This window comes from Lissotriton vulgaris, chromosome 2_1 (assembly GCF_964263255.1).
Source record: "Lissotriton vulgaris chromosome 2_1, aLisVul1.2, whole genome shotgun sequence".
Classification (NCBI taxonomy): domain Eukaryota; kingdom Metazoa; phylum Chordata; class Amphibia; order Caudata; family Salamandridae; genus Lissotriton; species Lissotriton vulgaris.
Window position 1 is genome coordinate 210,256,655 of NC_141687.1, and position 12,904 is coordinate 210,269,558.

The 12,904-nt window shown below is 52.4% G+C and overlaps 1 protein-coding gene across 3 annotated transcripts in view; it reads right to left on the reverse strand.

Moving 5' to 3' along the window:
* GAS2L2 (growth arrest specific 2 like 2) overlaps positions 1–12,904 on the reverse strand; it is a 470,641-nt gene that overhangs the window by 279,594 nt on the left and 178,143 nt on the right. Inside the window, exon 1 of one of the 3 annotated variants that reach the window (XM_086954752.1) lies at positions 651–727. The exons of the other annotated variants lie outside the window; for them this stretch is intronic. The gene's annotated coding sequence lies outside the window, so the exon portion shown is untranslated. Of the gene's footprint in view, positions 1–650; positions 728–12,904 lie in introns of those variants that run through there. 3 annotated transcript variants of the gene reach the window in all.

Below are 12,904 nucleotides of genomic sequence, written 5' to 3' on the forward strand. Positions count from 1 at the left end.
AAAAGAAGAGTACTTGATAAAGAAAGGGTTATCAACAGAGAAACAGTGGGAAATGCAAAGGAAGAGGGTGTCTGAAAGACAAAGTACACAGCACATATTTCAGGCGTGCTTTAACACTCTGAGCTGTCTTGCCGGCACACACCAATCGAACGAGTGCGAGGGTAAGGGGGTGGCAGCTCAAGTGAAAGGAGAGAGAGTCTAAAGAATAGGGGAAAGCCAGGACACCCCAGGTCTTGTCCCTTTAAAAGACAGGCACGTGCATACAGGAGGATTATGAGGAAACATGGGGCGCGCGGAGCAGTAACAGAAAGTCAGACACAGGAGCGGAAGAGGGCAGCCCCATGGAAAGGAGTGAGAGCCACGGTAGAGCAATGTCTGATATGAACTAAGAGGAGAGATTCTTTGGGGCACACAATGAATCCCGATCTTTGCTGAACATCTACGAGCTTGTAATGCACGTGATGGAGAAATGGTGGGGGGATTGAGTCTAAGAAAAAAGTGTGGTCTGGCAGGGGAGGGGAGGGGGTCAGATAGAACTGATATGATGATGAGAGGAAAAGAAACAGAGATCGGCGAAAAGAGATAAGCGTGAGAGCAAGGGGGAAAAAAAGACTGAATGGAAAGGAGAGGATGAAAGAGAAGCTACTCACTGTTCGCGCCTCCCTGCTATTCTGCTCCCAAGGCGGAGCAGCGAGGAGTGCCATGCTCATCTTTATTCTAATATCCGATTGCACAGACCAGGTAGAACTGGGTGCGCTGCATAGCTGAGAGGGCGTGGGGACAAAAGCAGCAAGGGAGGCAGGGCGTCAGTGGCTGCGCCAGGAATGTGTGACTGCAATTCCTTGTATGATTTATGTTCACCGGGCTGTGCATTGTAGGGACCATGAGGCATTTGAATGAGGTAGCTTTGAAGATGACTAAGGGAAAGATTTAGTTTGGCGGACGGGCTACTCAGATGCCAACATGATTGAGTATCCGGCCCACCAAACCCTGACCCGCCTGCCTAATTTGGAGAGGGGTGGAACTGTAGCATTCCTTACGTGGAGCCCCCATTGGCTCCTTAGATGTAATATTTCGTCCGATGGCTCGACGGTGTAATGACTGTTTTTTTCCTGTCCATCAACTCCAGGAAAAAACAGGTGGTGAGGGACAGGAAAAGAAAACTAATGATGCCCACATCCTGTGGAGAGCATTAGTTATTTATTTATTTATTTTTTGTTCAAAAACAAACTCCTACTTTGGAAGTTTTTTTTGAAAAACAAATGCCAAAAGTTTGGTGTACAGCCATTAAAACCGATGACGGCCACACACCAAACGTTTAGTACATGGAAAGAAACAGCCATGAAGGTGGCTCCTTTATTTGCACAGAGATGACACCAGGGTCGGCGGCCATCTCTAAATTAGGTGGTGGAGTAGCTCAAGTATCACAGAAGTAAAGTCTTCTACTCCATCTGCTTCTTCTTAATCAGGCCCTAAGTGTCTCTCTTGAAAAGGACTCAGTAACTCAGGCCACTCTCCTGGAGTGACCCAACTAGAAATTTCCTCAGGCCAACTTGCCTTGGACAGGATCAGGGCACAACTCACAAATGCCAGATCCTAGTCCTATCACTCAACCAGACCAGAACACAATTAAATCCTCAAGCCATACCAGGCAAGGGCTGGACCCGGACCCCAAAAACTACCATGGCAAACAATTTAATACCAGACACAGACTGCACCAAAGAACAAAAGAACCCAGCCATACCCTGGGTGATGGGATGAAGAAGTGAGGAGTGGGGGAACAGTTCTCCTCCATGAGCACATTTTAAAAACTTTGAGCCCCAAAAGCTGCATTTTATAACGCCATCGATGTTACAGGCAGTCCTGAAATACAACACACACCATATATTGAGACTTTAGGGCTTGCCCTTGCAACAAGAAGTATCTTGCGGCAGCCTTTCAGAAAGCTTTGTCTCATGCAGAAACGTTGGATACCAGTGCCCAATACTAAATGCCCATTATTGTTCTTGTACAATGTGTTATTCCATCAAAGTGTGGAATTGCAGATATTGCGGTATAAGTGCATCACATTGTGTGTTATTTTTTGGCACAGATAATTATGTTTGGGTTTTTCCATCATATGCCAGTGATCTATCTATCTATCTTGCTAATGTAATCTAGCACATATATAAGGAACCCGGCATAACTGAACCCCTTAAATATAAGGGGATCGGAGGAATGAGAGAAAGGGATGGGTTGTGTATGTTTGCATCCTCCCAGCAAAATATCAAAATCACAAGTGGCAAATGCGACTATTTAAGTCCTCAGTGTCATTTTTGCAGGAGATATCCTTTTATTGAGGACCTAGGAATGCGTTAATGTCATGGACAGGACCCACGAATTACAAAAATCATAAAGTATGGGCTCACACACCGTCTGGGTGTCATTCTTCATCATCAGCCACTCACGCTCGCCAGAGAATTCTCTAGTGGCGGATAAACCCTCTGAATTCACAGACAGTAGTTGTGCAGGGGAGGAAGGAAAATGATCCAGAAACAATAGAGATAAGAATCTCATAGGCCTTACACAAGCTCACAGTGTTTGAGGCCTGGGATCTCCACTATAGGAGACATAGTTGAGAAAGGGGATCTCAAAACACAGGCCAAGCTTCAGCAAGAATATAATATGAACGACTCCGAATTCCTTAAATACGCGCAACTGCACCACGCTTGACAGGCGGAAAATGTTCAGTGTGACCAACTTCCGGAATATGTGCCTCTGGAGGGTAGACTCCTACAAGAGGAACTTGCCCACAGGGCAGTTTCATTTACATACAGAACCATAACCAACAATATTCCCGATGGGCCAGTGGGACTTCGGTCAAGGTGGGAGTGAGAGGTGGGGGCCATGGAATACATAGACTGGGAAGTGGCGTTAATGCACCCCAGGGAAGCCGCTATAAAGGCGAGACTTCGGCTCATTCATTTGGAGATACTACATCGGACATACTATAACAGAGACAAACTGCACAAGATGGGGAGGGCGTAGTCTCCACTTTGCCTGGCCTGCGCCGCGGCCAACAGCAATTTCACAAGGTGTGGGCGTGTCCAGAACTTCGGCCATTCTCGGGGCAGGTAGTGGGACTACTAGGAACTGTCCTGGGGGTGACGTTGCAGATGGAACCCAGGTTCGTGATACTTGGGATACAGAGAGAAGTTGACATCACCAGAACACAATTGATCTTTGCTTCCCTGGGGCTGGTGGAAGCTAAAAGACACATATCCAGGAGATGGGGATCGGCGGATAGACTGACCATTCAGGAATGGACGAGGGATATGGACATATACATGACAGCCAAGCGGATCATATTACGCAGCAGAGGGTGCTCCAAGAAATTCCCAAAAATCTGGGACTTCTGGAGACGACACTTCGGACTTGACTTGGGTGGTGACATGCTACAGTCCGCGGTACATACCACACAAGGGTCTCAGACTCAGGGGCCCGACGAAGCGATGCCTTAGTGATCATTGGTGAGGCCTGGACACCACTGTTCCCCGGCTCCATATGTGCACACATAACTGTTGATAAAAGACACTGATGGAGAATACTGGTTTACTTGAATCCCGGGGAAGGGGCGGGAGACAGCCTGGTAATGGCGTAAAAATATATGTAACTGTTTGAGATTAAATCTTTGTGGATATCTCATGCAAAATTGTACTGCACTACTTGTTCAGTTTCAAAATAAAAATACATTCCATTAAAAAAAAAGAATCTCATAGGCCTACTATATGGTAGACCTATCAGATGCAAGAGCAATACTCTCCCCCAGGCATTTCTATTGTTTTTCAATGATCTCACCGTTGTCCCACTATTAAAAGAGGAAACTTCCTAGGCTAGGTCTTTGAGATTCTATCTATGCCACTGCACTCTGCACCACTCTACTCAAAACCAATTCACTATACGCCAATCTAATCTGTACTACAGCACTCTATGCCATCATACGATGCTCTGCAACACTATGCCACTTCACTGTACTCTACACTATTGAACTCTACGTCACTGTTCTCTACGCCACTCTAGTCTACTTTGCACCACACTACACTACTTCACTATACTCTACATCACAACTCTCTACTATGTAACACTGCACTCTCTGACACTGAACTTTACGCCACTCTACTGTGCAACACTGCAGTCTGTGTCACTGCATTCCACTCTGCACCATTGCACTCAATGCCACTCTACTGCACTCAATGCAAATACACTACACCACTATATTCTACACCACTGCACCCTGCAGCACTCCACTGTATGCCACTGCACTCTACTCTGCACAACCTGACTCTGCACCACTGCACTCTACACCACTCTACGCCACTGCATTTTGTGCCACCCTGCTCTACAACACTGCGCTCTGTGCGGATGAACTCTATGCCACTCTGCCCCATTGCACTCTATGCCACTGCATTATACTCTGAACCACTGTACTCTACGCCGTTCTACTGGACTCCGTGCCAATGCACTCAACTCCACTACACTGTACACCACTCTACTGTTTGACACTCCACTCTACTCCATTGAACTCTATGCCACTGCACTCTACACCTCTCTACTCTGCATCACTGGAGTCTATGCCAATGCACTCTACACCACTCTAGTGTTGGACACTGCCTTCTAAGCCATTGTACTCTATGCCACTGCACTCTACACCTTTCTACTTTGCATCACTGTACTCTATGCCATTGCGCTCCACTCAGCACCAATCAACTCTATGCCACTCTACTGAACTCTATGCAAATATACTCTATGCCACTATACTCTACACCACTACACTTTGCTTCACACTGCAGTTTACGCCACTGTATGCCAATGCACCCTACTCTACACCACTCTTCTCTAACTCGCTGCACTCTATGCCATTCTAATCTGCACCAATTTTTTCCAATCTGCACCACTGCACTCTTTGCCACTGTACTCTATCCACTCTACTCTGCACTACTGCACCCTAGACCATTCTAGTATGCTCTGCCCCACTCTAATCCATGCAACTCTACTTCACTATATGCCACTCAACGCCACTCTGTGCTACTCCACTCTCCTCTGTGCCAAAACATTCAGCCATGCTAAATAGCAGCCATGCCGTTGTACAACATGGCTCAAACACCTTGGCAAAGCCAATGGCTCTTGCATAGGTGAGACCTTTTGGCTTTGCCAGTGCTTGTTTATATCGTTTATTTTGAAGCAGTTAGCCTGATAAAGATGCTTTTTTCATACTGTTTCTGTTTAGAATAAGAATGTTTGGGCTTTATTTACTTTACTTGGATAGATTGTTGATAAAGGAATGGGTAAATATGAAGGTCAGTGGATTTAGATGGCTGTTGCTGCAGTGTTTACTTCATAGTTATGAATTTTATGCCTTTGCACCATAATTTGCAACATTTTCAGATTTAAACCTATATATACCTGTGGCGCTGAAAGTGCTAGACTAGTCATAATTGGGTTTTTGCTTTCTTAATAACTTTGGCACTATTTGATGAATCTGCATGAAATTTCCCCCCAAAAATAGTTCATCCTCTTTAGCGCGTTTGTGGGACGTTTTGTGCTGATCCGACAAACAGGGGCTAAGACAAATGGGGGGGAAGGTCCCAAAATATTGATTTGCCACTTTAATTTCGCTCTCTGATACAGAAAGAACACAGTTGAACAGAATTACACCAACTCTGACCGAAAGTTGAAACATTTCTCCTAGAGCAAGCTTTTTGCTAGTTGGTGTAAATCCGTTCAGTAGTTTTTGAGATTTGAAGGGGATTGGTCAGTCTGATTGGCTGACCACAACTTGTTGTGGCAACAATTAAAGGACTCAGGAGGTGGTCCCAATTTAAATGCATTTTAGTGAATGGCAGGTTTTGAGGGTCCCATTCTCATTTTAGGAATTGTGGTCTGTTCTGAAGTGATTTTTTTTTCACAACCAATTTTATTGAGCAAAAGAGTATCAAGAATGTGGTATCTTCACACACCAAGATCCCCACAACAGTATCAATGTAGTGGTGACATACATAGTAATCCATGAAGCAAGTGTCAATGAAGCTCAACTTTAAAAATGCCCTAACAGCCCACCCCAACCCCAACTACACCCCCACCCGTACCCAACACCCCCCCCGCCACACATGTACAGATGTAGCACAAAGACGATACACATAGAAGAAGCAGGTATAATGCAACCAGGGTTTTGCCATTCGGGCCAGAAGAGTCACTGCGATCAAATGTCCTCCTCCTGCTCCGCCGGGGGTTCCAAGGACAGGCCACGGTAGTCGGCCCACCGCTTCCAGATCTTGAAATGTTTGCGTGGGCAGCCCCGCGCCTCAAAGACCGGTTTTTCAAGACCCATAAAGTAGTCCAGCCCAGCCTTCCATGCAGACAGGGGGGGGGGCCCTCACAGATTTCCAGGCCCGAGCCAGGTCACGCTTAGCTACCACCAGGCCCAGGAGCAACAGATGGCGCTTATACATGTTGCCCCCAACCCCTTCCATAATGTGCAGCAGGCCTAGCCGGTGGGTTTGAGGAAGATCCCAGCCCAGGACCTCAGCCAGGCAACTCCATACGCCCCTCCAGAATCCAGCCAGGCGACCACACGACCACACCGTATGCATCAGGGAGCCAGGCACTTCCCCACAGCGCAGGCACTCCGATGACGCAATCAAACCAGCCTTCCACAGACGTTCACGTGTATAATAGGCACGATGTAGGTATTTGAATTGTATCAGGCGGAGCCGAACCGCAATAGCGGTGCCGCGCGGGGACTCCAGCGCCTCCCTCCAATCGTCCTCATCCAGAGCGCCCACGTCAACCTCCCACGCCTCCCGAAGGGAGCTGAGAGTGGATGAGCAGTGAGTAACAAGCGACTGATAGATCCTAGAGACCTTCTTGTCTCCCAAGTCTCCCATAAACACTTTCGCCTCAATCGGGCTGAACTCCGGCAGGGAGTCGAGGCCGGCAATGCTCGGGGCAAGGGCATGCCTCAGCTGAAGGTAACGGAAGAACTGGGACTGAGGCATCTGGAACTCCACACGGAGTTCCTCAAAGGACTTGAGGGTGGCGCCTGATACGACCTGGCCCAGTTGTGTAATTCCAATAGCCTCCCAACCCTCGAACCCGGCCAGGGCCGCCAGTTCCGGGAGCATGCCATTGTGCCACAGCGGCGTTTCAGCCGTTAATTTGCCCCACCAACCCATGCGGCGCAGAGACTGCCGCCACACCGCAAAGACCACTTTAGTTACCGACGGCAACCCACGGCGTATACGGGCCGAATAAAGAATGGTGTGGAGCGTACGATCTCCCATGAGATGTCTCTCCAGGGCATAGGCCGGGTCACTCCTATCCCCGTACCACCAGTCATTGAGGACAAGTAGGTGCGACGCCTGGTAGTAGGAGAGGAGGTCGGATGTGGCCAAACCACCACAGTATGTGGACAGAAAGCACGTCCTCAGGGCCACCCGGGCTGCACCGCCATCCCACAGGAAGCGGCTCAGCACAGAGTTCACCTGGCGGAACCATTCCATGCCAATAGGGTGCGGGAAGTGTTGGAGTTGGTACAACAGCCTCGGCAGCGCCACCATCTTAAAGATGGCCGACCTCCCAAAGATTGTAAGGGGCATCCTGGACCATGTTTTGACATCTGTCTGGACCCGTTCCCACACCGGCAAGACACTGCGTGTCCAGGCCACGGCTCGCGAGGTCGAGAGGAAGACACCCAGATACTTCAGGCCGTCCGTCGCCACGCGCAGGTCGGCGGCCCAAGGGTCGGCAACCACTCCGCCATGTAAAATCCACAGGGTCGATTTAGACAGATTAAGGTGAAGCCCCGAGACTTCGCCAAACCCCCGCATGATCTCCAAAACTCGAGGGCCCGAGCGCCGCAGATTGGTAAGGAACAGGAGGACGTCGTCTGCATAGAGTGCAATCCTATCTGTTAGGGTATCGTTCCAGACAAAGCCACGTAGATGGGCGTCCATTCGTATCCGCGACGCCAGGGGCTCCATGGCCAGGGCGAACAGGTAGGGGGACAACGGGCAACCCTGCCGAGTGCCACGTCTGATTTGGAAGCGCCCAGAGACCGCACCGGCTACACGGACCGACGCCGTAACATTGGTGTATAGGAGACGGATATAGGACAAGAAGACAGGCCCTAGATTGAGGCGGGCCAACAAGGTGAACAAATACGCCCAACTCACCGAATCAAAGGCCCGGTCCATGTCCGCAAGGAGGAGTGCGGCCTGTTCATCCCTAGCACCCATGGCGTTGATCGCTGCCTGCGCCCGCCGGATATTATGCCGGGTGGCCCTGCGCGGCATGAACCCGGCCTGGTCAGGGTGGACCAGGTCGGCGATGTGGGGCAGAAGGCGGTTCGCCAGGGCTTTCGCCAAAATCTTGGCCTCGATGTTGAGAAGGGAGATCGGCCTGTAAGAGTCGTGCCGGTCCGGCGCCCTGCCTGGCTTCAAAAAGACCACAATCTCGGCATGACGCCAGTCAGGTGGCAGCTCGCCTCTAGTCCGCGCTGCCTCCAGGGCGTTGCGAAAGTGGGGTCCCAGCTGGACATGGAACTTTTTATAAAATTCGGCAGGATAACCGCTCGGGCCGGGCGCCTTCCCAGTATTCAACTGGCCAAGGGCCTCCCCAAGTTCCTCGGACGTAAGCGGGGCCTCCAAGGCCGTTCTAGTCTCCTCCGGGACTGCCTGTGGGAGTAGGTCGTCCAAGTATGAGGCAATCTCGCCCTCCACCAAGGGGTCACGAGGAGCGTATTGTGCCTCGTAGTAGCGGGCAAAGCTAGCCGCCAACAGACCCGGGTCGGTCATGACCGAGCCGTCCTCCGCCGTAAGGCCGGGCAGCTCTAGGGGCTGGAAAGTCGCCTGGCAAAGCCTATGCAACATGGTGCAGGACTTATCGCCCCACTGGTACACCCTGCTGCGCGTGGCGAGCCACGCCTGTCGGGCCTCCTCGTACAGGACCGAGGCATACGTCTGCTGGGCCTGCAGGAGCTATCGCACGACGCCCTCGTCACCCCCGAGTCGACCACGCTGCTCCAGCTCCTCCACGCGGGCCGCGGCAGTCACAATGGCCTCCCGACGCTCCCGCCGAGCGGCCGCACACCAAGCTATATCAATGCCCCGGATCGTAGGCTTCAGCGCCTCCCACACAACAATGGCATCGACACCCCCCACTAAGTTCTCGCGCCAGAAGTGATCGATCTCTTCGCGTAAATGCGTCACGTACTCCGGCCGCCGCAGCTGCCAGGCGGACATACGCCAGCGAAAGGGTTGCCGTTTAGAGGGGAGGGTCACGGTGGCCAGAACAGGGGAATGATCCGAGAGGCCCCTGGGGAGTATCGTGGCATCCCTGACACGGCTCAGACAGGCACCCGGTACAAACAGATAGTCGAGTCTCGAGAAGGACCCATGCACCGCCGATACATACGTGAAGGCCTGCACTGCGGGATGAAAATGCCGCCACACATCACACAGTCGCACACAATCGGGTGGGAGCAGCCGCGGGGGGGGGGGGTCAGACACTACACGCGCTCGCCTCAGGCGGTCCAGGCCCACATCCATGACCTCATTCCAATCACCCCCCACCACAGTCAGGACCTCGGGGATTTCGTCCCACAGCGCAAACAGCCGCTCAGACAATGCCCATTGCAGGGGGGGAGGGGCGTAGACACTTCCAAAGACCACCGGCTCAGAACCCAGTAGGCCTTTAATGAAGACAAACCTGCCCTGAGGATCAATCCATTGCTTCTCATGGACATAGGCCACCCTACGATGTATCAATATGGCCACCCCCCGTGATCCCCTCGTAAAGCCAGCATGATAGACCTGTTGATAACCGAACCTCTGAAGGCTAAGGGCCTTGGAGCCCAGCATGTGAGTTTCCTGGAGCAGGAGTACATCCACCATCTCCCTCTTCCCCCACCGCAGCACAGCCCCACGCTTGATCTTATCCAGGATACCCCGCACATTCCATGTCACCACCCGCAGGGTCTTCGAAGGAGACATAAGCGCAGTATCAGCCATTGTCAATACACAGTCCAGAATCCGGCCCTCCCTCCCACCCTGGTGCAACCCGCAAATCGACAAGAATCAAAGCCTCGGACATGTGTGGACCCACCCCCCCAGCCCGCAAACTCAGCGCCCCCTCCCCAACCCAGAACCCCCCCAACGAGCGCAACACCAGAACTCCCCCCCACGCCCCACACCCACCACCCCAATACCTCAGAAAACATTGAAGTATCTGTCGCGGCATGGAGAGACCCGGGTCCAAAACAGAGGACCCAGGGCCCGCCATACCAATGGATCCCAACAACCCCACAATGACACACACACACCACCCCCCCAACAACACTCACATCCGTGAGGGTCTGAGGCCCACAAACGGTACCCTCCGAGCCCCACTGCGTCCCCATGGCAATAACTGAAGTCTTCACATGGGAACCGACTGGCATAGCAAGGACAGAATGAAACAGTCTCACCAGCCAAAGCAGAGCAGTTCAGTATGCAGCATACAAAGTGCGTGCAGGCCCAGCAATGTTCAACTGCCCGCATCGGAGTGTTCCGAGTCCCTGGCACCACCCGATTGCGACGCACTGGCGGAAGCCGATCTTTTCTTGGAGCGAGACCTCCGATGGCGGCCCTTCCTGTTTGGGCGATCCGTCCGCTCCGGCGACGATCCCTGGGACCTGCCCGGGTCCAGCCCCGGCTGGGCATGGGGCCTGAGTCGCACCGCCTCATCGGTCCAGCGGAACACCTCCTCCGGCGAATCGAAGAAATGGGTCCGAGACTGATATATTACTCGCAGGCGAGCCGGATACAGGAGCGAGTATTGGAGCTTGAGGCCCCTAAGCTTAGCCTTAGCGTCCATGAAAGACTGCCTCTGTTGCTGCACCATCTTCGTGTAGTCCGGGAAAATCATGATAGTATGATTCTCGAAGACGAGTGAGCCCTTGTTCCTCGCCTCCCGCAGGATAACATCCCGGTCATGATAGTTCAGCAGGCGAGCGATAACTGGCCGTGGGCGCTCACCCTCCGGCGGCCGCTGGGTCAGAGCCCTGTGGGCCCTCTCAATCACGAAGCACGTAGACAGTGCCCCTTCGGGGAGCCAGCTTTCCAGCCACCCGGTTAGGAACCGCTCCATGTTGTCCTTCTCGCACCGCTCTGGAAAGCCAATGAAGCGGAGGTTGTTGCGCCGCGCGCGCCCTTCTGCATCTTCCACGCGGGCCGCCAGTGTCTTTTGGATACTCTCCACCTCCGCCAGTCGCTTCTTTAGGCCACCAATGTCCGCCTCAGTCTCCGTGATACGGGTCTCAGCCCCAGCGATCCGTTCCACCGCGTTGCGGAGGTCCTGGCGCAGGAGCGTGACATCCGCCCCAACCGCTCCAATCTTGGCATCGAGCATGTCTCGGGATTGGGTGATGGCCGCCAGTATAGCTGCATTGTCCGGCCCGGGGCCACCGCTGCCACCGGCCGCCCCGGCGCCACCACTCGGCCCGGTGAATTTATCGATGGGGCCATGTTTAGGCGGGCCACCTCCTCTGTCCCTGGTCATGGCAAACGCTGGGTAGGGCGGACACCACCCCCGAACCTTTGGGCACTGTCACAAGTCCTGAGCGGGACGGCCCAGATGAGGTCCCAGAGAGGAATGCGGGCCGGCCGCCGTGATTGGGTGTCGCGAAAATCGAGGTTCCGGCGTCACCCAGGCGGGACAGGCCGCACCCGCACTCGTCCCCACAAGCAGCCGTCCAAGGTACAAAAGGAAGAATCTGTGGGTCCGTGGTCTGTGTGCAGCCGTATCCAGCGGGTCGGGCCAGGAGGGGCAGATCGGATGCCACTACCGTCCACCAGTCTGTCACCGGCCGCCTCGGGGCTCAAGGAACCCTGTCTCCAGACTGTCGCGGGGCCACGCTTCACCGCCACCGCTCGTTGGTCACACAGGGGGGAGCCGATGGGTAGGAGCTGTTGGCACCGTCCCGATCTCCAGACGATCGCAGCCAAAGAAATGAGCCAAAGGCGGCGTAGCGGATGCCACCCGCACCCGCCAGATCGCAACTGCCACCAGGCGTCGCGAAACTCGAGGACCCCGGTCTCCGGCCGCCACCAGGCCGCACTCCGCCGCCGCCTCCCTCCGATCGCAGGAAGGGAAGAAATGCAGGATCGACACACCAAAGTAGACAGGAGACTTCACTAGATCGAAAGCAATCACTGGGTACCAACAGTGGGCTCGGGGGTCAGGATAAATGATCGAATTAAGTCCGGGCCGGCGGGAGCTCTACAAGGCTGCGACCGCCATCTTCGCCCGCCAAGCCACGCCCGTTCTGAAGTGATTTTGCCCTGCAAAAAATGTTGATCTTCTGCTGGGATTTGTTGAACCATGTTTGACAGAAAATATGTTTCTTTCATAGAGGTTATGGGCTGTGCTCCAAGAGCTCAGATGAGAGCACATTTTATATAATTTTAAACTATCTTCCTTAGTCATATGAGAACAAAGTCTGATATTGTGAGTAAAATATGTACTTCTAACAGCAGCTACATTTTGTCAGTTAGGTCCCTGGTGTTTTACTGCTGCTTCATCACAGTGTTCAGATAAACGACTATAGTACTAACATCCTGTATTTAAGACTACGGTGTGGCACACTTAAATGCCATCTTGATGGAATCAAAGCTGTAAAACCTAAAGCATTTTCTACAGTAAGGCATTAAATGAAGAAATGTGGGGTTTGTTTTTTGTCGGAGAAATTATGGTTAGTGCTCTCGAAAGTTAAAATCAGGGCACATTTTCTGTGAGTTCTGGAATAGCATCCTTTTTCCATGTCAGTAAAACAGTCTGGCATGCACAGGGAAATATGTACTTCCAACACCAGTTGCAGTCTGTCATTTAA